General features: G+C 30.9%; 1 long non-coding RNA gene across 1 annotated transcript; it reads left to right on the top strand.

Moving 5' to 3' along the window:
* The first annotated feature begins 15,600 nt into the window (after positions 1-15,600).
* Positions 15,601-16,223, top strand: LOC142219624 (uncharacterized). Its single transcript, XR_012717676.1, has 2 exons — positions 15,601-15,990; positions 16,049-16,223. It is a non-coding gene; the product is annotated as an uncharacterized LOC142219624 (long non-coding RNA).
* The last annotated feature ends 6,102 nt before the right edge of the window (positions 16,224-22,325 follow it).

Below are 22,325 nucleotides of genomic sequence, written 5' to 3'. Positions count from 1 at the left end.
TTCAATTACATTCTGAATTGGCTTAGAATTTTTATTTGGATTAAAAATTTATTATTTAAAAAAAAAATTTAATTAAAAATGTAAAAAAATGTTCATCACTTTTTTAACTGACTTAATCTTCCGAATTTGATTAAAAGTTAATTGTATCAATTAACTTTTTAATTAAAAATTTTAAAATTTTCAATCATTGACTTAATTAACTTAATGTTTCTATCTTGATTAAAAAGTTAATTGTACCAATTAATTTATTAATTGAAAAAAATTTCAACATCAATTAACTATTTAATTGGAAATATTTTGGTGATATTTTTTTCTGTGTATGTTCGACGGGAGAAATTGTTATAAACTTGTCATGGTTCTTAGTTATGGGAACAACCCAAAAATTGGATCCTTGTTCCGAACTTCATTAGAATGGATGGAGAAATGCGACTTCTGTCTTACGAGAAACAAATATACGGTCAGCTAAAGCCAGTCAACTCAGGATGTGAATCAAAACCGATGAGTGAATTCAACCTGGAACCAAGAACTAATAATTCAAGTAGGCACGCAAATTGAAATTATTATCGTCTGACCAAAGAGTGGTTCAGGGTACAAACTAGAGGTCTGCACAACTCCATTTGTAAATGCAGAGTACACGTGTACTTGCTAAATGAGTACATCCAGAGATGGCCCAAATAGCAATTTTTTGGGTTTTCTACTGTCAAGAAGTTGTAAACGTCGAAAACGTCATATACGTGTATAAAAGGTAAAAAACGTAGTTAATGTCAAAAACGCCTACAGGACCCTTAGATTTGATTTCAAAAACTATTTTTAGTATCCTAAGTCATGAAAACGTCATATTGAGGTATTTTAGATTTTTTTATAATAATATTTTGAAATTTTTAATCAAACGTAATTTGCACGATTCGCGGGCATAAACATTTGAATGCAACTCGTTTTCATTGTTGTGGCACAAATCGGATTTAGGTACAACGTGTGGGCATGAAAAATACCAACCACGCAGATTTAATTTTATTAATAATCATTCTCAAATCAAGTAAGACCTAAATGGTTCTAATAAACGTACTGTAAAAAAAAATATATATTTTTGCCAAAAACTAAGTATTTTACGAAGGTTAGCATTTTCTTTTTTATAATGAAAAGTCATTCATAAATACAAAATTTAAAAAAAAAGTACGAAATAAACGGTTCTAAAAAAGTATTCAATAGAAATTCGTATATTGTCAAAAACTAAGTATTTTACGAAGGTTTACGACGTTTTTGACGTATGGTAAAATACGTAGTAAATGTATGTCAAATACCTTACAGTTTACGACAGACCATCTCTGAGTACATCCATTTGAGAGAGTCGCAAAACAATTGGTACACATTTTAATGAACACCAAAAGCCACGAGTAACTTCTTGGGTCTACTCTGATGTCTTCACTACCAACAAACACATATTCCTCTTTCTCTCTTATTGAAGTGTACTCATTGTAATCACGTCGAGTATGTTGCGACAACAAAACTTCTTAAAGTACTCCATGTACCACGTGCAGTTTCAGAAATAAAAGAAAACAGTTACTCTCCATAATATATGTTTTCGGATTGATATCAAGAACGGCTAACGTTAAGGTAAGTGTGTGGCATACATAAATATATGAAATATGTGACATACATACATATCTATGATTAATAATTATGGAAAGTTTTGCTTCGCACATAACTGAGAAATACTTGTGGTACCACGTGAAGTGAAGAGAATCCATGTTGTACTTTTTCTCAAGTACTTACATTTTTATTGTTCCTTTTTTTCGGAACACATATTGTTTCGGATAAGTACTTGGTGGTATTTGACAAGCAAGTGTTCTCTTCACTTCACTACTTGCGCTCTGAGAGAAAGACAGTGTATGTACTATATTCGACAGCGAATTGCATACATGTAGTGAAAAGTTATTCGATGCAGACCTCTAGTACAAACCGTGGGTAAATTTATTTCAAGAATTATATAATTAGTTGAAAATAAACAATAAATATATTAACGAAAGTAAAGTAAATTGTAAAATATTGGTTGTTTCAAAAATCTAACAGACTGCTATGCCAGACAATTGTTGGTTGTCCTAACTAACAACAAAATGGAATGGTTGTGATACCCAATTTCAATTGGTTGTAGTAACAAATAATGTAGGTTAAATTCTGATAGTAGACGGAACCAAATAATTTGGTTGGCAAAAAAATTGGTTGCCACAACAAATTTGTTTTCTGTGTGCACTCAAACAAAGTTTACTTGAATCCAAAGATTTTGACCTTCCGTTAGGATTTTGGTATTGATTCCGAGCCAAAGATGCGGCTTCTTTAAAATAAAGAAATTTTTAGCGACCTATCTGGCTTTAAATTCCCAGTAAAAAAAATTGGAAGTTGTTCCACAAACATTTCTTTTAAAGCCCATCCCAGAATCCCGCATCGAGTTTTTCAACTTCCGATGCAGTCCTTTTGGACAAGTCCACAAACATTTCTTCAAAAGAGCATCGTGGGATCCCCCAATGATTTTTTTCCACTTCCGATGCAGTCCTTTTCGACAAGTACACAAAGATTTCTTCTAAAGCGCATCTTGGGATCCCCCAATGATTTTTTTCTACTTCCGATGCAGTCCTTGTGCACAAGTATTAGAAAAAAACGCAATCAGGCTATCCCAACAAAAAAATTGGAAGTTCTTCCAAAGGCACAACTTTAAAAGCACTTCCAGAAGATGCACTCCCAATGATGTTCTCTATTTTAAATACCCAGGAACTTCTTTTAATTCTTTTTTTTTATAACTTGGTTTTTTCATAATTTTAATGGGTAATTTTACCTTTTTTGTTTCATAAAATGTTACAGATAATTTAAATTTTGTCAAAAAAAATGCTAAATCCAATCTGAAAAAATTGTGATTTTTTGAAAATATTTGAGGTCAAACGTTTCCGACAAGCATTAGAAACCATTAAAAATTATAAAAAATTATAAAAATTATTTATTTGACAAATTAACACAGAATTTTTTAATTTACATCCAAAACATTGAATTCGGATCACACCTAAAGAAGTGATGCAAATTCAGAGCAACGGCTGTTGAAATGGAGGACTTCCGTCCTATGACAAGCCCATGTTAAATTCATCGCTTCTGCGTCAATTTTGCACCACTTCCGGATCCCAAAAAAGAACATTTTCATTACTTTTTTGGCGACGCTTTTTTTGCTGGGATATTAAGTGCAAATTTTGGACAATTAAATTTTAAAAAATAATAGAAAACTAATAAAAACAAAAAAAATAAAAAAATAAAAAAATAGAAAATTAATAAAAAAGTAAAAAAATAACAATAAAAAAAATAACTTTCATCCCTGCTGGGATTTGAAGCTGTGCCGTTTGACTTTTTCGCTTCCATTGAGAAGGTTTTGCAAATTACGAGAATTTTTTATTTTTTGTTGATTTTTAATAGAAAAAATATATTTATACGAAAATATATGCCGAAAATAAAAAATAAAAACGATGCATACCATAAAAAAATATTTTTTTAGAAAAATATTTAATAAAAAATTGCCGCTGGTGAGATTTGAACCTGCGTTTCTTAATTTTTCGTTCATACTAATAAAGAACATCTCGAGAAGCAATTAAAATGTTATTCCTTGGTGTCGTATTACGATCATATCACAAACATTTGAATTGACCTTTCGAAGCTTTATGTTCAATGGCGTTTGTGGCTGAGTGTGCTAAGGCGTTCTCTTATGGTACCAGCAAACCCAGGTGCTATCCCTGGTCGGAGCGAAAAAGTTTTTCAAATTGTAAAAATTAGATAATAGGAAAATAATAGTGTAATAAAACATAGGGTTAAAAAAAAGTGAAATTGGTTGAAAAAAAAAATTTTTTTTTTCGCTTTTTAAATTTCTTCATTCAAATTAACTTCCAGGGCACAACTTCTAAAGCAATGCAAAGGATCCAGAAAGGGAGTACTTCCGTCCTATGACAAGCCCATGTAAAATTCATTGGAGATGATCCAAGTTTGCACTACTTCCGGATCACAGATTGGGAATCCAAACTACTTTTTTGGAAGCTCTTTTTTGCTGGGTTAGGATACAGATCTCATTTCCATTCATTCTCTTTTCGCAGTTTATTAATAAAGGTACTCACGTACAAACAAATGCCAGTTTAAAAATCCAAATTATAACGTTTTCTTAATTCCAAACCAACTTTAAACCAAAGACTCTAAATCCTCAAAATAAGTTTTAGCCTATATTTGAAGCGTTTTTATCTTAAATCTAAAGTTTCAACATTTGTCCTTAATATTTTGTAAATTTCGTATCCTAAAATATATGTTGCGTAATCTTTAATATCACGTAAATATTTTTTCAGTGTATATTGTATTGTAATATAAGACAATGTCACAGTTTGTATTACATCTACTGTATACTAAATATAACAGTTTAATTTATTGAACCGAAAATCTCTTCCAATTACTAAATAGAAGAGCCAATATTAACATTGGAAAATATTTGAAAATAATTTGTGGGCAGACACAATGATGACGGCCTAGTAGGCTTTAAAATTTTATAGACAATGCATTACGACACGTTTCGGTGGGCACGTACAAGTTTTACACTAACCATGCAACTGTTGAGAAGGCCCAGGGCAATGTCAATGCCAAGTGACGTTAAAAATATGTTTGATTTTTTTTTGGAATATGTATCAGGTTTTTTTTTTGATGAGAAAATTTATACATAGCAGCTTCCCTACCGGTACACATTCATAGGAGTAAATGTAAATTAGTATTGCTACAATAATGTGTCATTCATAGAAATATCGGAAGCTAATATGAGGAGTTCCCCCATAAAATGTTTAAGCATTCTGTGTTAGCCACATAAGCCTAATAGAATATTGTTGAAAATTATTATCATTTTTAATAAGACATTTGAGAATAGATTTTTATTTCTGATGTGAAGTTGTCTTTGTTTAATGTGTTAATCATGTAAAAAATTATTTTAATTGCTATTAGATGAATTTTGTTTTTTAATATTTTGTTTTGTTTTTGTGTTGTGTGGTACATTCTCGAATATTAGTGGGTGATGAGATTCTTGCTTTTGAAGGTAAATGTGACCGCAAGATATTTTTGCTGTGAACGCTGATTGTTTTATTTCGATGACCAGTTTTTAGTGGACAACATATAGGTACCCCGAAAATGTCTATAAAATAAGGAAAGGGTAAACATCCACAATCACATATTGGCCGATCTTTGATTCAAATGAAAAAATTAAATGAACAATGAAAAGTGGTCCCTGGATTCCTTGGCTCTAGCACATTGAAAAATATTGACCTAATATTAAAGTTTATGCAGCTTAAATTTTAAGTTACTAAATTTAAAGTTACTAAATAAAACTTTGACAAACTTTTCTATAGAAATAAAATTTTGACAAAATTTTCTATAGAAATAAAATTTTGACAAAATTTTCTTTAGAAACAAAATTTTGACAAAATTTTCTATAGAAATAAAGTTTTGACAAAATTTTCAATAGAAATAAAATTTTAACAAAATTATCTATAAAAATTTTATAAATCAAGCCTTTTTTGTTTGGTAGTTTTTTGGTAAAATTTTCTCCAAATTTTGCTAAATTATTTTTAGCCCATAGGACATTTGGCCGGACGCCCACACTGAAAAAAATGTTGTCGTGAGGTCAAAGATTTCATGTCTTTAAAATACGAATGCAAATTTTGCTTAGCATAGAAGACGCATTTCTCTAGTATAAAGTTTTTTCCTTGACCAAAAATCGATAAACTTTTCAATGAACTCGTATTGTCCTTATAATTAAGTGATTTAATTCAAAAATGGATATCATAACATGAAAGAAAAAATGTTTGGGCTAAGGTCAACTTGACTTTAATAATTCAGAAAAAATCTTTAAATTTAATGAAATTGTCTTTAAATTTGTTGTCTTTTTGCATCTTGACTACAAAGCAAAAAATCGTTCAAATATAGGACATGTTTTTCAACACTTTATTTTAAAGACGTTTTTTACTTGAAACATATCATGTTTCTAGGAAGTCGAGTCTGAATTTGGAAAATAAAGTTGTCCTTATTTCGTTTTTAAAGGACTTTGATAGCATATGAAGAAAAAAAGCTGAAAAAGCGAAAAATTTAAATTTGCTTCCTAGAAGCAAGTACACAAAACCCGAATTTAAAAGAGAATTGTGTCTTAAAAGTATCCTTACTTGTATTCTCCGCTTCTTTGGCTCGGAATCAATACCAAAATTTTTAAAGTAAAGACAAAATCTTTGGAACCGGGTATGCTTTTTTTCAGTGCAGAGCAGCGCAAAATAATGTAGGTAGGGCCTATGGCAAATATGAGAGAAACACTGAAAGAAGAATTTCCATTTCCGAGGAAGGAAATTTTAGACAAGCAAAATTTTCTTTTGACAGTAAAAAAATTTCTTTAAAAGCAAATAAAAAAAGTTTAGAAACAATCGTTGTCTCGCTTATCATAAATACGGTTTTATTTAGTCTAAAAGAAAATGTTTTATAAGATAGGGGAATTTCGTTCCCTGGGTTATTGAGAAAGAAAAGATTCAAAACTAGGCTACACTCAAAAAAAAGTGAACTCTCTATTTCACTAAAGCCAATTTAACTTTATTTTAGTTAATGGAGTTATTATGTTTGGAGAAAGTTTCCTCTACTCTAATAATTTTTTGTGTATGTTAGTTAAATTAACTAAAACCGAAGAAAAAAATATACATAAATGAAGGATAAAGATTAACTAAATTCGCGCCTTCCACAAAATAGTTCAATATTTCTTTAAATTTGTAAATTTTACTACAAATGCGTTCATCATGAACTTCGTATGTCACTAAAGACATTCTTGCAATTTTGAACTCCAATTTTTTCCTTCAAACTACAAAATTTTCTTTAACAAATGAAAAAACTTAATTATGTCTAATAAATTTTCTTGAATTTGTCGAAAAATTTTTACTTATTTTTTAAAATTTTCCTAAAATATTCAAAATTTTCTAAAATTAACCGAAATTTTTCTTCCTGGTGGGTTCACTGTTTTTTCAGTGTAGGCTGGAAACAGTTCCCCTAAAACAATGAGGAATTGGTTCAAGGCAACTTACACTCAAGAAAAAGTTATATCTGAAATTATGTTTAGTAAATTTCTTGAATTTATCGAAAAAATTTACTTATTTTTATGAAATCCATGTGACATTTGCGTTTATAATATAGTTTAGTTAAATTTTTGTAAAATTACCCAACATTTTCTAAAATTAACCAAAACTTTCCTTCCTGGTGTATTCACTGTTTTGAGTGCATATTTCAAAGTAAAAACTATTTTCTAAACTCCAAAAAGACTTTAAATCATAGATGAAAAGTCTTAGCGTATATTTAAAGCTTCTCTATCTTAAATCTAATTAATCAATTAATCAGTTAATCAGTTAGTTTAAATCAAAAATCTTTTTCTTTCCTTAGTTCAAAGACATTCGACTTTAACGGAGGGACACACATTTCCAAGATTTGTGTCCTAAATTTAATGAAAAGAAAATTTTTATTTCTATAGAAAATTTTGTCAAAATTTTATTTCTATAGAAAACTTTGTCAAAATGTTATTTCTATAGGAAATTTTATCAATATTTTATTTCTATAGAAAATTTTGTCAAAATTTTATTTCTATAGAAAATTTTGTCAAATTTTAATTTCTATAGAAAACTTTGTCGAAATTTCACTTCTATAGAATATTTTGTCAAAATTTTACTTCTATAGAAAATTTTTAAATTAGATCTTAGTTGGAAAGGAGTATTTGGCATAATCTACCAGTACATCAAAAATTCTGCCAATCTACCAAACAGTAAAATATCTACCATTTTTGGTAGAATCTTACCAACTGTAGCAACCGTGCCTATGGGCCTTCTGACTTCCGTCGAACTCTCTTTTTTCTTTTATTACAGTTTTTTTAATTTATTTGAAAAGTTGAAAAAATTCTTTTGTTTCCTTAAATAAAGTTGTTTTACATCGACTATTGTGTGCCCAACAATGTGGTCTATAAATAGAACAGCTTGACTGAATGCGTTGATGGCTATAGCGATTATTGTCTATTGCTGACAGTAAGAGCTACGTGACCCAGTGGATAGTGTGCTTGTTTACAAACTTTTTGGTCTGTGGTTCGATTCGATTCGAATATTTTCTTTTAAATTGTTTGCATTACAAAAACAAGTAAGGAAAGTCTAAAGTCGGGCGGGGCCGACTATATTATACCCTGCACCACTTTGTAGATCTAAATTTTCGATACCATATCACATCCGTCTAATGTGTTGGGGGCTATATATAAAGGTTTGTCCCAAATACATACATTTAAATATCACTCGATCTGGACAGAATTTGATACACTTCTACAAAATCTATAGACTCAAAATTTAAGTCGACTAATGCACTTGGGTGGAACACAATATTAGTAAAAAAATATGTGAAACATTTAAATCTGAAGCAATTTTAAGGAAACTTAGAAAAAGTTTATTTATGATTTATCGCTCGATATATATGTATTAGAAGTTTAGGAAAATTAGAGTCATTTTTACAACTTTTGGACTAAGCAGTGGCGATTTAACAAGGAAAATGTTGGTATTTTTACCATTTTTGTCGAAATTATAAAAACATATATATGGGAGCTATATCTAAATCTGAACCGATTTCAACCAAATTTGGCACGCATAGCAACAATGCTAATTCTACTCCCTGTGCAAAATTTCAACTAAATCGGAGTTAAAAATTGGCCTCTGTGGTCATATAAGTGTAAATCGGGCGAAAGCTATATATGGGAGATATATCTAAATCTGAACCGATTTCAACCAAATTAGGCACGCATAGTTACAATGCTAATTCTACTCCCTGTGTAAAATTTCAATTAAATCGGAGCAAAAAATTGGCCTCTGTGGGCAAATGAGTGTAAATCGGGCGAAAGCTATATATGGGAGCTATATCTGAATCTGAACCGATTTGGCTGATATTTTGCAAGTTTTACGAGACCCATAAAATATTTGGATGTACGGAATTTTAGGAAGATCGGTTGATATACACGCCAACTATGACCAGATCGGTGAAAAATATATATGGCAGCTATATCTAAATCTGAACAAATTTTTTCCAAAATCAATAGGGATCGTCTTTGAGCCGAAACAGGACCCTATACCAAATTTTAGGACAAACTGCGAGCTGTACTTTGCACACAAAAATACATCAACAGACAGACAGATGGACATCGCTAAATCGACTCAGAATTTAATTCTAAGCCGATCCGTATACTAAAAGGTTGGTCTATGATTACTCCTTCTTGGCGTTACATACAAATGCACAAACTTATTATACCCTGTACCACAGTAGTGGTGAAGGGTATAAAAAGTTCTGAGAACAAAATAAATCATGTGGATGTGATAAAAATGTAGGGGAAGGTGCAACTAGCCAGAAAATACAAAAAAAAAAATAGGAGTTAGTCTTCATTCAATTATTTTCACATTCTGTAAAAGAGTTAATACTTGACGTATTTCTTTCAATTTTGCATTTAAAAAACCTGAACACCCATCATTTTGAAGGGGTGTGTGTGTAGAATGTTGCTCCTATTTTGATTTTGGAATTCACTCTTCAGTTGTCAAAATGCCGTCCAAGCAAGAAGAGCAGCGTATCAAAATTTTGCTCGCGCATCGCGAAAATCCGAGCTACTCGCACGCAAAGCTGGCAAAACCGCTAAAAGTTGCCAAATCAACCGTTACAAATGTAATTAAAGTGTTTGGGGAACGTTTGTCGACAGCCAGGAAGTCTGGAACGGGGGGAAATCGAAAACCGGAAGTCGCTGAGACGACAAAGAGAGTTGCCGGTAGTTTCAAGCGAAACCCTAACCTCTCTCTCCGAGATGCCGCAAATAAGCTGGGTGTATCGTCTACAACCGTGCATCGAGCCAAAGCCTAACTGAATATTTTTCCTGAATTTTATACTAATTGAACTTGAAAAAGAAATTTAATTTGATTTTTTAAATAAACGATTTCACCGAGTTACACGTATTTTCCCTTGACCAAATTTTGACCGTATCACCCTTTATAAAAAGACGTGATTCGCTGTATGCTTTGCTTCTGTGCCGATGTCGTTAAAATTAAAAAAAAAATCTTTATCAAATCTGATATTTACTTCTAGATTCTTTGCATTACACAAGAGAATGTAGTAGGAACTAAACAAATCATGTAGGAAAATGTAATTAGCCAGAAAAACCTGAACTCACCTTTTTTTAACACAAAAAGAACTTCTTTATCACGAAAAGAAAATTCCAAACAATGTTCCTTGGTCTACAATTTCATTTGGAAGGATATAATATTTATTGTGTTATTAACATTTGGTATCTCTTCTGAGGTCACACTCCCCCAGGACCGTCTGTCTGGCATCAGATTGTCATACATGGCGGTCATTTCAATTGCTTTAATTTGAATTTTCAATCTAACGAAATTTGTCAAAACATTTCATCATAACATTAAAATAAACTTACCCAAATGTATTTTTTAACCTTAAAATGCATTAAATATACATACGATATCGATCATTGAAAATGCAAACGTAAAATTGTTTGCAAAATTGAAAATTTTCGTGTAGAATTCCAATCCAAAAATATATATATAATAAAAAAATAAAACAAATTCACATACAATTTCATGTTGAATTAATTTATGCTATTTTATGAGTTTATATAATATTATAAATTCCAATTTTAATTTTGTTGTTGTTATTTCTATTTGTTATATTGCGCAATATGTAACAAACTTGATTTGTGAATTGTGTCAATGCCTACTTTTGTATATTTTTAGAGGAGACCATTATTTGGTAAATTATTATATTGCATTAATATTAAAAGAATATACTACAACTACGTTTTAGCTTGATGGACATTTTGATTTGATAACTTGATTTTTGGGTATTGATTTTTTTTTAATTTTAAGTAAATCCCACAAATATCCCATATTGGATAAAATGGACCTTCTAAATGATTTTTTTCTAAAAAAAAAATGAGCTAAAAAATGTGTGAGAAAATAAGTATAAATTCTAAAAAAATTTACGAAAAAAATTGTGAGAAAATAAATAGTATAAATTCAAAAATTTGATTAATAAATTGAAATCATTTTTTTTTATTAATGTAATTAACAAATGTGATTGATGTCGGTGGTTAAAAAAAATACAGCGAACTAGAAAATTACGACAAATCAAACCGCTCCCTCTGAATGTTACATACTGTGGGGCCAATAGTTTACTCCCAAAAAAAAAGTGGCTTCGACTAACTAAAGGAAAATATGTTCGAAAATTTAGTTTAGCCATTTTATTTCATTTTTATAATTTTTTGTGTGAAATAATAAAATTTACTTGTTTCAGTAAAAAAAATCCTAAACTTAAAGCAGTTAGGAATAGTTCATTAACTAGAATAAGACATGGAATTTTACTAATACTGATTTCTTCGCGGGGTATTTACAACTGAACAAGAAAATTTTATTCACTGATAACAATGCATTCATAAAAATGAACAAAACCCGAACTAAAACCGGGTTTCCTCAACTTTAGTAAAATTTCTTATAAAATGATAAATCTGACTTCCTGTATTATAGAAAGCTTTTCATACATACGAATAAAACTTAGCATAGACAAATATTTTAGTTCACTCGTACTAAGAAGTATTCAATCCTTTCAAAACATAAGGATACACGCTTGTTAGAATATAGGAAATTTTCCTATATTTCTTTTATCGAACTGTAATCGATATGTTTGCGCGTGGGTTGTTATACCCTTCACCACTACTGTGGTACAGGGCATAATAAGTTTGTGCATTTGTATGTAACGCCAAGAAGGAAAGTCTGAGACCCATCGTTTAGTATACCGATCGTCTTAGAATTAAATTCTGAGTCGATTTAACGATGTTCGTTTGTCTGTCTGTCCATCCGTCTGTCTGTCTGTTCATGTATTTTTGTGCGCAAAGTACATGTCCCAGTTTAAGTCCGATCTTACTCAAATTTGGCATAGGGTCGTGTTTTGGGACAAAGACAATTGCTATTGATTTTGGAAAAAAAAACGGTTCAGATTTAGATATAGCTGCCATATATATTTATCCTCGATCTGGTCATAATTGGCGTGTTTATCAACCGATGTTCTTCAAATTCAGTACATCCAAATATTTTATGAGTCTCGAAAAACTTGCAAAATATCAGTCATATCGGTTCAGATTTAGATATACCTCCCATATATATCTTTCGTCCGATTTAGGCTCATATAACCACAGAGGCCAAAGTTTACTACCGATTTTCGTGAAATATTTCATAGAGAGTAGAATCGACATTCTACCAATGCTTGGTAAATTTGATTGAAATATATCTTTCCGATTTGCACTTATATTGCCTCAAAAGCCAGAGTTTTGCCGTGATTTGGTTCAAATTTTGCACAAGGAGTACGTTTAATAGTATCGGTAAGTGTACAAAATTTGATTGAAATCGGTTCAGATTTAGATATAGCTCCCATATATATATCTTTCGCCCGATTTGCACTTATATGGCATCAAAAACCAGAGTTTTGCCGTGATTTGTTTCAAATTTTGTACGAGAGGTACGTTTAATGTGTGCAAATTTGGTTAAAATCGGTTCAGATGTAGCTATCAGGGATGGAAATTGCAGTACTATAGTACTTTTTTCAATACTTTTTCACACTGGTCAGTACCGTAGTACCCCCGCGAATGATTTAGTACCTTTTGTGTAGTCATTTTTGAGCCGATATCAGATATATGGTACAACAGTTTTGTCAATATATTTTAATATTTCGAGAAAGTTTTTTAATTTTTGAGAAAGTTTTTTACAAATTTGGCAAAACAGACAAGTTCATGCGGGAAGAAAATCTCGATATTGTAAAAGCCATAGTCACAAATACGATTTGCTTGAATTTCAATAGTGTTTTAGTCGAAAAAGCACGTGATTCTATATTACGCTTCCACACGAACACTATCTAGATAAAAAAATATTGTCAAAATTGTATTTCTATAGGAAATTTTGTCAAAATTTAAATTTAGAAAATTTTGTCAAAATTTTATTTCTATAGGAAATTTTGTCAAAATTTTATTTCTATAGGAAATTTTGTCAAAATTTTATTTCTATAGGAAATTTTGTCAAAATTTTATTTCTATAGAAAGTTTTGTCAAAATTTTATATCTATAGAAAATTTTGTCAAAATTTTATTTCTATAGAAAATTTTGTCCGAATGTTATTTCTATAGAAAATTTTGTCCGAATGTTATTTCTATAGAAAATTTTGTCCGAATGTTATTTCTATAGAAAATTTTGTCAAAATTTTATTTTTATAGAAAATTTTATTTCTATAGAAATTTTTTCAAAATTTTATTTCTATAGAAAATTTTGTCAAAATTTTATTTACATAGAAAATTTTGTCAAAATTTTATTGCTAGAGAAAATGTTGTCAAAATTTTATTTCTATAGGAAATTTTGTCAAAATTTTATTTCTTTAGAGAATTTTGTCAACATTTTATTTCTGTAGAGAATGTTGTCAACATTTTACTTCTATAGAAAATTTTGTCAACATTTCATTTCTATAGAAAATTTTGTCAAAATGTTATTTCTATAGAAAATTTTGTCAAAATGTTATTTCTATAGAAAATTTTGTCAACGTTTTATTTTTATAGAAAAATTTGTCAAAATTTTATTTCAACATTTTGTCAAAATTTTATTTTTATAGACAATGTTGTCAAAATTTTATTTCTATAGAAAATTTTGTCAAAATTTTATTTCTATAGGAAACTTTGTCAAAATTTTATTTCTATAGGAAATTTTGTCAAAATTTTATTTTTATAGGAAATTTTGTCAAAATTTTATTTCTATAGGAAATTTTGTCAAAATTTTATTTCTATAGAACATTTTGTCAAAAATTTATTTTTATTTATCCAGAGAAAATTTATGTAGTACCATAAAGTAGAGCTGTAACAGCTGCGATTACAATACTACGGTAGTCTTTGTAAGCGAATACAAGACTAAAAAAAGAAAATATTTAAAATTTAGGAGTTGGCAAATAAAATTATTATTTTCTTTAAAATTCAATTTAAGGGAGCTCTTGACAATAATCTTCCAATGGAATTTTTGTTAAAATTTAGTGAAAAATACTTTTTCGCTCAAAAAAGTACCTTTTTTGTACTTTCTTAAAAATTGTATTTTCCATCCCTGGTAGCTATAGCTCCTATATACATCTTTCGTCCGATTTGGACTTATATGGCTTCAAAAGCCATTACTTGCTTCAAGTTTTGCACAAGGAGTACGTTTAACAGTATCGGCAAGTGTGCCAAATTTGGTTGAAATCGGTTCACATTTAGATATAGCTCTCATATATCATTCGCCTGATCTACACTCAAATGAGTTATACTCCCATTTACGTGAAATTTTGCAGAGATAGCAGAATTATTATTCTAACTATGAATGTCAAATTTAGTCAAAATCGGTTCAGATTATATATAGCTCCAATATATATGTACACCAGAGTTGGGAAAATATGGTAGACTATTTCATATTTTAGACCGATTTTCAATGGGTTTTTCCTCCAATTGACTTATAGTTTCCACCGAGAATATATTTAATAAGATATTTAAGTGTGTCAAGTTTGATCTAATTTGGTTCAGATTTAGATAAAGCCTCCATATATTCGTTTTTCCGGTTTATACAAATATGGCCAAAATTCTCAGACTTTACACAAAATTCTGTGATGATTTCCCCATATCTTAGTCATATCCTAACACTGTAATGCCAGAATTTTTACAGAACGGTTGAGTTTTAAATAAGGCTCCAAATCGCCCGACTTGACCAAATAATATATCACAACCCACACTTGACCACATATCTTGGCGAGATCTAACCAATATCCTTGTAAAATCGCCACTGAGTGCATTTGTATGACTTTCCTTACTTATTTTTTACTAACATTGTGTTCCATCCTAGGGCATTAACCGACTTAAAATTTGAGTCGATAGATAGGAGAAGTCTATCAAATTCTGTCCAGATAGAGTGATATTTAAATGTATGTATTTGGGACAAACCTTTATATATAGCACCCAACACATTTCATATGGTATCGAAAATTTAGATCTACAAAGTGGTGCAGGGTATAATATAGTCGGCCCCGCCCGACTTTAGACTTTCCTTACTTGTTTTTTTTCAGTTCGTGTTGTTATGGTATACGGAGAGATTGTTAAAAAATAATGTAACAAATAAAATATATAAAATATTTCCCAGCGGCGGAATCGAGAAGGACCTTGCAAATTCAGGCATGTTAAATGCCTTAAATTGGAAGGAGTTGTGTTTATAAGGCATGCATGTGTACTGATTTTACATTCATCGGAAGCCTTCTAAAATCAGACCTGTATTTAAGCATTTCGTTTTATTTACTTTTTTCATTTTATGCACACGGACATTCTCTCTGCCTTCTTTATAGCAAGTTGTATAGCATGGGTGTTAAAATTATGTAGCAAGAGAGATGTCTTGTGCTCTCGTTTAAAAGAGAGCTTTAAAATTGTTTACATTCCTATTAATTTATAATTAGAATGCATTTGTAATGCCTTTGGAAGTCAAACGGTTATTTCATATGATGACAATCTCCGACTTACAAATAGAAATGAATAGGCATGTAATTGCATTGCTTTCCACTTCCAAAAATAAGCTATTAGGAATGCGTAGGATTTCGTGTATGTTAGAGGAATTGTATTTTAACATTTTCTACCCCCAAACAAAAACAAAAATGAAACATAGCAACATTTGAAATTTATAACTATTTATGTCAGAAAATATTTTCATTAATGCCATGTGGATAATAATTTAGCGTACGCCAGTACATGCTATTCGTTAGTTGAATTCTTGATCTGGTAAAGTACGTACGTCTTCCAAATTATAAAGTGTTTCGCATTTGCGATAGTAACCTTAAGTATAAAACTCTAACGGTAAGTCTTTAATTTTATTTTATTATTTTCATTTTTTAATGCATTTTAGTTCTTTCAGATCTTGACAATAAATTTACCGAAACGCAGAAAGAATATAGAGCCCAGACGAATCAAATATAGTGATATCTTGGGGAGTGACTTGACATTTTCTTTATGTTTTTATATATCTCTGAACGCTAATCTTTTTTAATGTTGAAAATAAATAAATTTGAAACAAAAGCATAAAAATTTAATACCGGATTATTTATTTATCATAAAGGCATTATTTTGGGAATGTGTATGGAAGGCCTTCCTAAACGAGAACCCGTATAGCGCTACAACATGCCTACAATAGGAAGGACGTGAGAAGTAGTTATATTATCAGTAATTATGTAGGTGTTTTATATACACTCCTGTAAGCCTCCTTCCTTTTGGAGGGCTGGTGAAGGGTCTTTTAATGGAAGCTACAAATAAGGCCTTGCCCTCCAATCTCACCCTATGTTAAATGGAAAGGAAGGTGTAATGTCCTAAGCAGGCCTCTGTAATGCCTAGACAGGCCTGGAAGGAGGCCTTCCAACCACATGAACTGCGCCGCTGGGAATGGTTGTTTTAAATCTACTACACCCTCAAAAAAATCGCTTCTGTAACATATACCCCAAACACATTTTGCTTCAAGCATATATATTTTCAGGATTGGTCCAAACAAAATATTGTTTGTATTGTTCAAACATATTATGTTTCACCTTAGGGCATACACTGGTAGTAAAAAAATGTAATGACATTTTCCTTGTGTAGATATATATTATTTACAAATTAATATATGTTTGCATCTAAGCATATTATATTTTAAAATCTTTTATGTCCCAAACATAGTATGTTCTAGCATATTAACATATATGTTCCAAACATTTTATGCTAGTTTATGAACATTATATGCTTGCACTTAAAAAATCTTTATGCAGCAACTCATTACAACTGGAAGGTTGAAGCAAAAAATTGCGTTTTCCATTTGATACATGGAAATTGGGAATAGTGGAATAATAAACTAATATTTCAAGGCTACACAGAAAAAAATTTCACGAAAATTTTTGCAATTAAAATCTTAATTGAGTTTAAAAAATTTTTCAATTAATTATTTAATTGAATCAACAAATTTTTCAATTGAAACAAAAATCAATCACAACAATTAATTTTTTAATTGGATCAATTAATTTTTTAATTGACTGTCATTTTTTAATTGATACTATCATTTCTGTGATAGAAGACATTTCAATTAAAAAATTAAAAAAAAATTTCGTGATTGAATCAGAAAATATTTTGTGTGTAGTTGATGTTTAATAAATATATTTAATATATTAATAAAACACGTATTTTATTGAAGAAAAAAATGCACCTATATAAATAAATAAAATTGTATTTAAAAATGTAAGTAAGCGGTTCTAAGGTTTACTACAAATATGTAAGATTTGTCTTCTTTATTTCAAATCGTACTTTCTTATAAATATTATTTCGAGAGCGATAACAATTTCAGGGAAATCCAAAAAAATTGACTGTCTAGTAGACAACTTTGTGCTATCCAAGATTCTTACGAACTAACTTAAAATATATGCATGCAATAATAATAAAACCAATAACGAGTAACAGTGAATTCTTAACTAGATAAAGATAATCCCAGGACCGCAGCTAAATGGCCACATCTGCAAATAACAAGGAGACAACGTTTATCCAAAACGGATTTCTAAGACCTTTCCATAGATGGCGTTAATTTCGTTACTCCAACAAAATATATTCTCAACCTAAACAGTAGCTACAATACAAATGCCCATACTTATTACTTTAATAAGCACTAACGTATTTGAATTTGTTTGAATCAAATAATCCTAAAAATGCTAAATAGATAATTGAAAAAAAAAACTAAATGGTCAGTATGCATTAAATAGAAAAATAAATATATGCTAAATTTAACTGCACAAATGCTAAAATTGTTACACTACTAAACCAATGTTGAAGATCATTGAATGCACGAGCCAAAAATCTGCTTAGTCATGTTATCGGTCTTTATCTTTCAATATTATTTTCAAAACAAACTTCAGAAGTGTCAATTTATCAATTAGCCGGATCACCTCCATTTTGCCAAGTTAACGGTTTTTATACGTATAAGAGTTTAAAATATGAGCTCGTTTCCTCTTACTCGTATGTTCGTTAGCTTATTTCCGTACCACATGCTTTTAATGACTTGCACACCCATTCAAAATGGAATTGTTCTATATAGCATTGACATTGACCAAGAACTGTAGAAATTGTTTAGCAAATAAATAATAATCATTCTAAAACATAATGTTATGCCCATTTCGCACTGTGGCCTTTATTATAATAAAATCAAAGGAACAATAAACACTGAAAAAAAACTGAACTGTTTTGTGGGAAGAATGAACTAGATCGTGCGAAAATTGATCTAAATTGTATTCTATTTTTTATAAAACAACGAGAATCTGAGATTATTTACTATTTACTAAAACTAAAGAAAAAAATCAAATCTTTACCATATTAACCATGCCGTAATTCATTCTTAATAATTTTGAGAAGGATACCAAAAATTTTATTCTTATAATTAGCATTATTTGGACGTTCATTGAAATTTATACCAATGTTTAATTCATAATAAAGAAATCTTCATTGGGCTGGGGAAAATTCTTAAAAAATGTAACACTTAAAACAAAATAAATTTTACCAAGTATATACAGCAGTAAGTTCGGCCGGGCCGAATCTTCAATACCCACCACCATGAATCAAATATTATAGTTTCCTTTGAAATTTCAGGAGGGTTTGATGACAGATATTCTCCCAAAGATATTACCTATGAAGACGAAATCAGATTTTGGATTTTGTTTGAGTTTTAGAGGAATCATTAACATCTCTTGTATGTGTGCAAAAAACTGATGAAATAACGTCTTGAAAATCTAGAATCTGTAGATTTCACCCCCATTATTTAAATGATTACGAGAAGTAAAATCTGGAAATTTTACATTCAGTTTCAATCAATTCTCATGATCAGTGCGCATTCTATACCCTCAAGAAGTGAAATTTGTCTATATGGACGCCTTACCAAATGGACCGATAAAAACTAAATCCGATACACGTTTTTGTAAGTCTAAAATGCCATTATATTTAAAATTTTAGACAAATCAGATAAAAACTACGGTTTTTATAATCCCAAAAATAAAATCATTTCTTGCACACCTATTTATAGTCCAAAAAAAACCGTCCAGATTTTCAATTTCAGGCATATTGGACAACAATTACGGTTTCTACAAACCGAAAAAGTAAAATCGGGAGATCGGTCTATATGGGGGCTATATAAAAACATGGACCGATACTCACCATTTTCGGCACACCTCGTTATTTCCAATTTTAGGCAAATTGAATAAAAACTACGGTTTCTATAAGCCCAAGAATTAAAATCGGGAGATCGGTCTATATTGGCGTTATACCAAAACATGGACCAATACTCACCATTTTTGGTACACCTCTTTATAGTTCTAAAATACCTCTAGGTTTCCAATTTCAGGCAAATTGGATAAAAACTACGGTTTTTATAGGCACAAGACCCCAAATCGGGAGGTCGATTTATATGCGGAGTATATCAAAAGCTGGACCGATATAGCCCATCTTCTAACTCGATCTGCCTGCAGACAAAAGACGAGTTTTTGCAAAATTTCAGCACGATTGCTTCATTATTGAAGACTGTACATGGTTATACCGTCTTGTTCAGACACTGGTAGTACTGAAAATTTCTCTTTACTTAGATCCTAAGATTTTGATTCCGACCCATAACATAGATGCGCCTTCTTTAAAAAGAAAAAAGAAAAAAAGAAATTTTTAGCAACCTGTCTGGCTTTAAATTTTGGATCAATAGCATTAAAATCAGGATGTAGATCACATGTTATATCGATTTCGCGGTATATTAATTAAATGCCAGTTTACAACTCCAAATTATAACAGATATTTCAAATTAAAATACGTTTTATTTATTTTCAAAAAAAAAAAAACTTTAAGCCAATGATGCTAAATCCTCAAAATATGTATTAGCCTATATTTAAAGCGTTTTTAACGTAAATCTAATTATTGAGTTCATTTATGGACGATTTCTTTAAATCAAAAATGTGTTTCTTTAATTTAAGGAAAATTTACTTTACTTCAAAGACATAGGGCTTTAAGGGAGAGACGCATATTTCTAAAATTGTAATATTGTAAAAAAAAATTTCTATATTGTAAAAAAATTTTAAGCAAAGACTATAAACTTTTTTTAATTAAAATTTCATTTTTATACCCTCCACCATAGGATGGGGGTATATGAACTTTGTCATTCCGTTTGTAACACATCGAAATATTGCTCTAAGACCACATAAAGTATATATATTCTGGGTCGTGGTGAAATTCTGAGTCGATCTGAGCATGTCCGTCAGTCCGTCCGTCTGTTGAAATCACGCTAACTTCCGAACGAAACAAGCTATCGACTTGAAACTTGGCACAAGTAGTTGTTATTGATGTAGGTCGGATGGTATTGCAAATGGGTCATATCGGTCCACTTTTACGTATAGCCCCCAAATTTGGCTTTCGTTTGCGATCCGGCTGAAATTTGGTACATGGTATTGGTATATGTTGTCCAATGACCATGCAAAAATTGGTCCACATCGGTCCATAATTATATATAGCCCCCATATAAACCGATCCCCCGATTTGGCTTGCGGAGCCTCTAAGAAAAGCAAATTTCCTCCGATCCGGCTGAAATTTGGTACATGGTGTTGGTATATGTTCTCTAATGACCATGCAAGAATTGGTCCATATCGGTCCATAATTATATATAGCCCCCATATAAACCGTTCCCCAGATTTGATCTCCGGAGCCTCTTGGAGGAACAAAATTCATCCGATCCGGTTGAAATTTGCAACGTGGTGTTAGTATAAGGCCGCTAGTAACCATGCCAAAATTGGTCCATATCGGTCTATAGTTATATATAGCCGATCCCCAATCACACAAAAATTGGTCCATATCGGTTCATAAATAATCATGGTTGCCACTCGAGCCAAAAATAACCTACCAAAATTTTATTATACCCTGCGCCACACTGTGGAACAGGGTATTATAAGTTAGTGCATATGTTTGTAACACCCAGAAGGAGACGAGATAGACACATGGTGTATTTGGCAATAATGCTCAGGGTGGGTCCCTGAGTCGATATAACCATGTCCGTCTGTCCGTCCGTCCGTCTGTCTGTGAACACATTTTTGTGATCAAAGTCTAGGTCGCAATTTAAGTCCAATCGCCTTCAAATTTGGCACATGTTCCTAATTTTGGTCAGAATAGAACTCTATTAATTTTGGAAGAGATCGGTTCAGATTTAGATATAGCTCCCATATATATCTTTCGCCCGATATGCACTAATATGGATCCAGCAGCCAGAGTTTTATACCGATTTGCTTTAAATTTTGTACAAACATAACACTTAGTTGTATAGGTTCAGATTTAGATATAGCTCCCATATATATCTTTCGCCCGATATGGATTTATATGGCCCCAGAAGCCAGATTTTTGGCCGACTTTGGTTGAAATTTTGCACTAGGATTACAATTAGTAGTATAGTCAAGTGTGCAAAATTTGATTGAAATCGGTTCAGATTTAGATATAGCTCCCATATATATCTTTCGCCCGATATGGACTAATATGGTCCTACAAGCCAGAGTTTTGGCCCAATTTGGTTGAAATTTTGCACAGGGAGTAGATTTAGCATTACAGCTATGCGTGCCAAATTTGGTTAAAATCGGTTCAGATTTAGATATAGCTCCCATATATATCTTTCGCCCGATATGCACTTATATGGACCCAGAAGCCAGGGTTTTATCCCGATTAGCTTGAAATTTTGCACAAGGAGTACAATTCGTAGTATAGTCATGTGTGCCAAATTTGATTGAAATCGGTTCAGATTTAGATATAGCTTCTATATATATTTTTCGCCCGATATGGACTTATATGGCCCCAGAAGCCAGAGTTTTTGCCCAATTTGGTTGAAATTTTGCACTATTAGTAATATAGTCATGTGTGCCAAATTTGATTGAAATCTGTTCAGATTTAGATATAGCTCCCATATATATGTTTTTCTGATTTCGACAAAAATGGTCAAAATACCAACATTTTCCTTGTTAAATCGCCACTGCTTAGTCGAAAAATTGTAGAAATGACTCTAATTTTCATAAACTTCTAATACATATATATCGAGCGATAAATCATAAATAAACTTTTGCGAAGTTTCCTTAAAATTGCTTCAGATTTAAATGTTTCCCATATTTATACCCTTC

The sequence above is a fragment of the Haematobia irritans genome, chromosome 1, assembly GCF_050003625.1.
Source record: "Haematobia irritans isolate KBUSLIRL chromosome 1, ASM5000362v1, whole genome shotgun sequence".
In the NCBI taxonomy this organism is placed as follows: domain Eukaryota; kingdom Metazoa; phylum Arthropoda; class Insecta; order Diptera; family Muscidae; genus Haematobia; species Haematobia irritans.
This window is presented reverse-complemented; position numbering and strand designations above follow the sequence as displayed.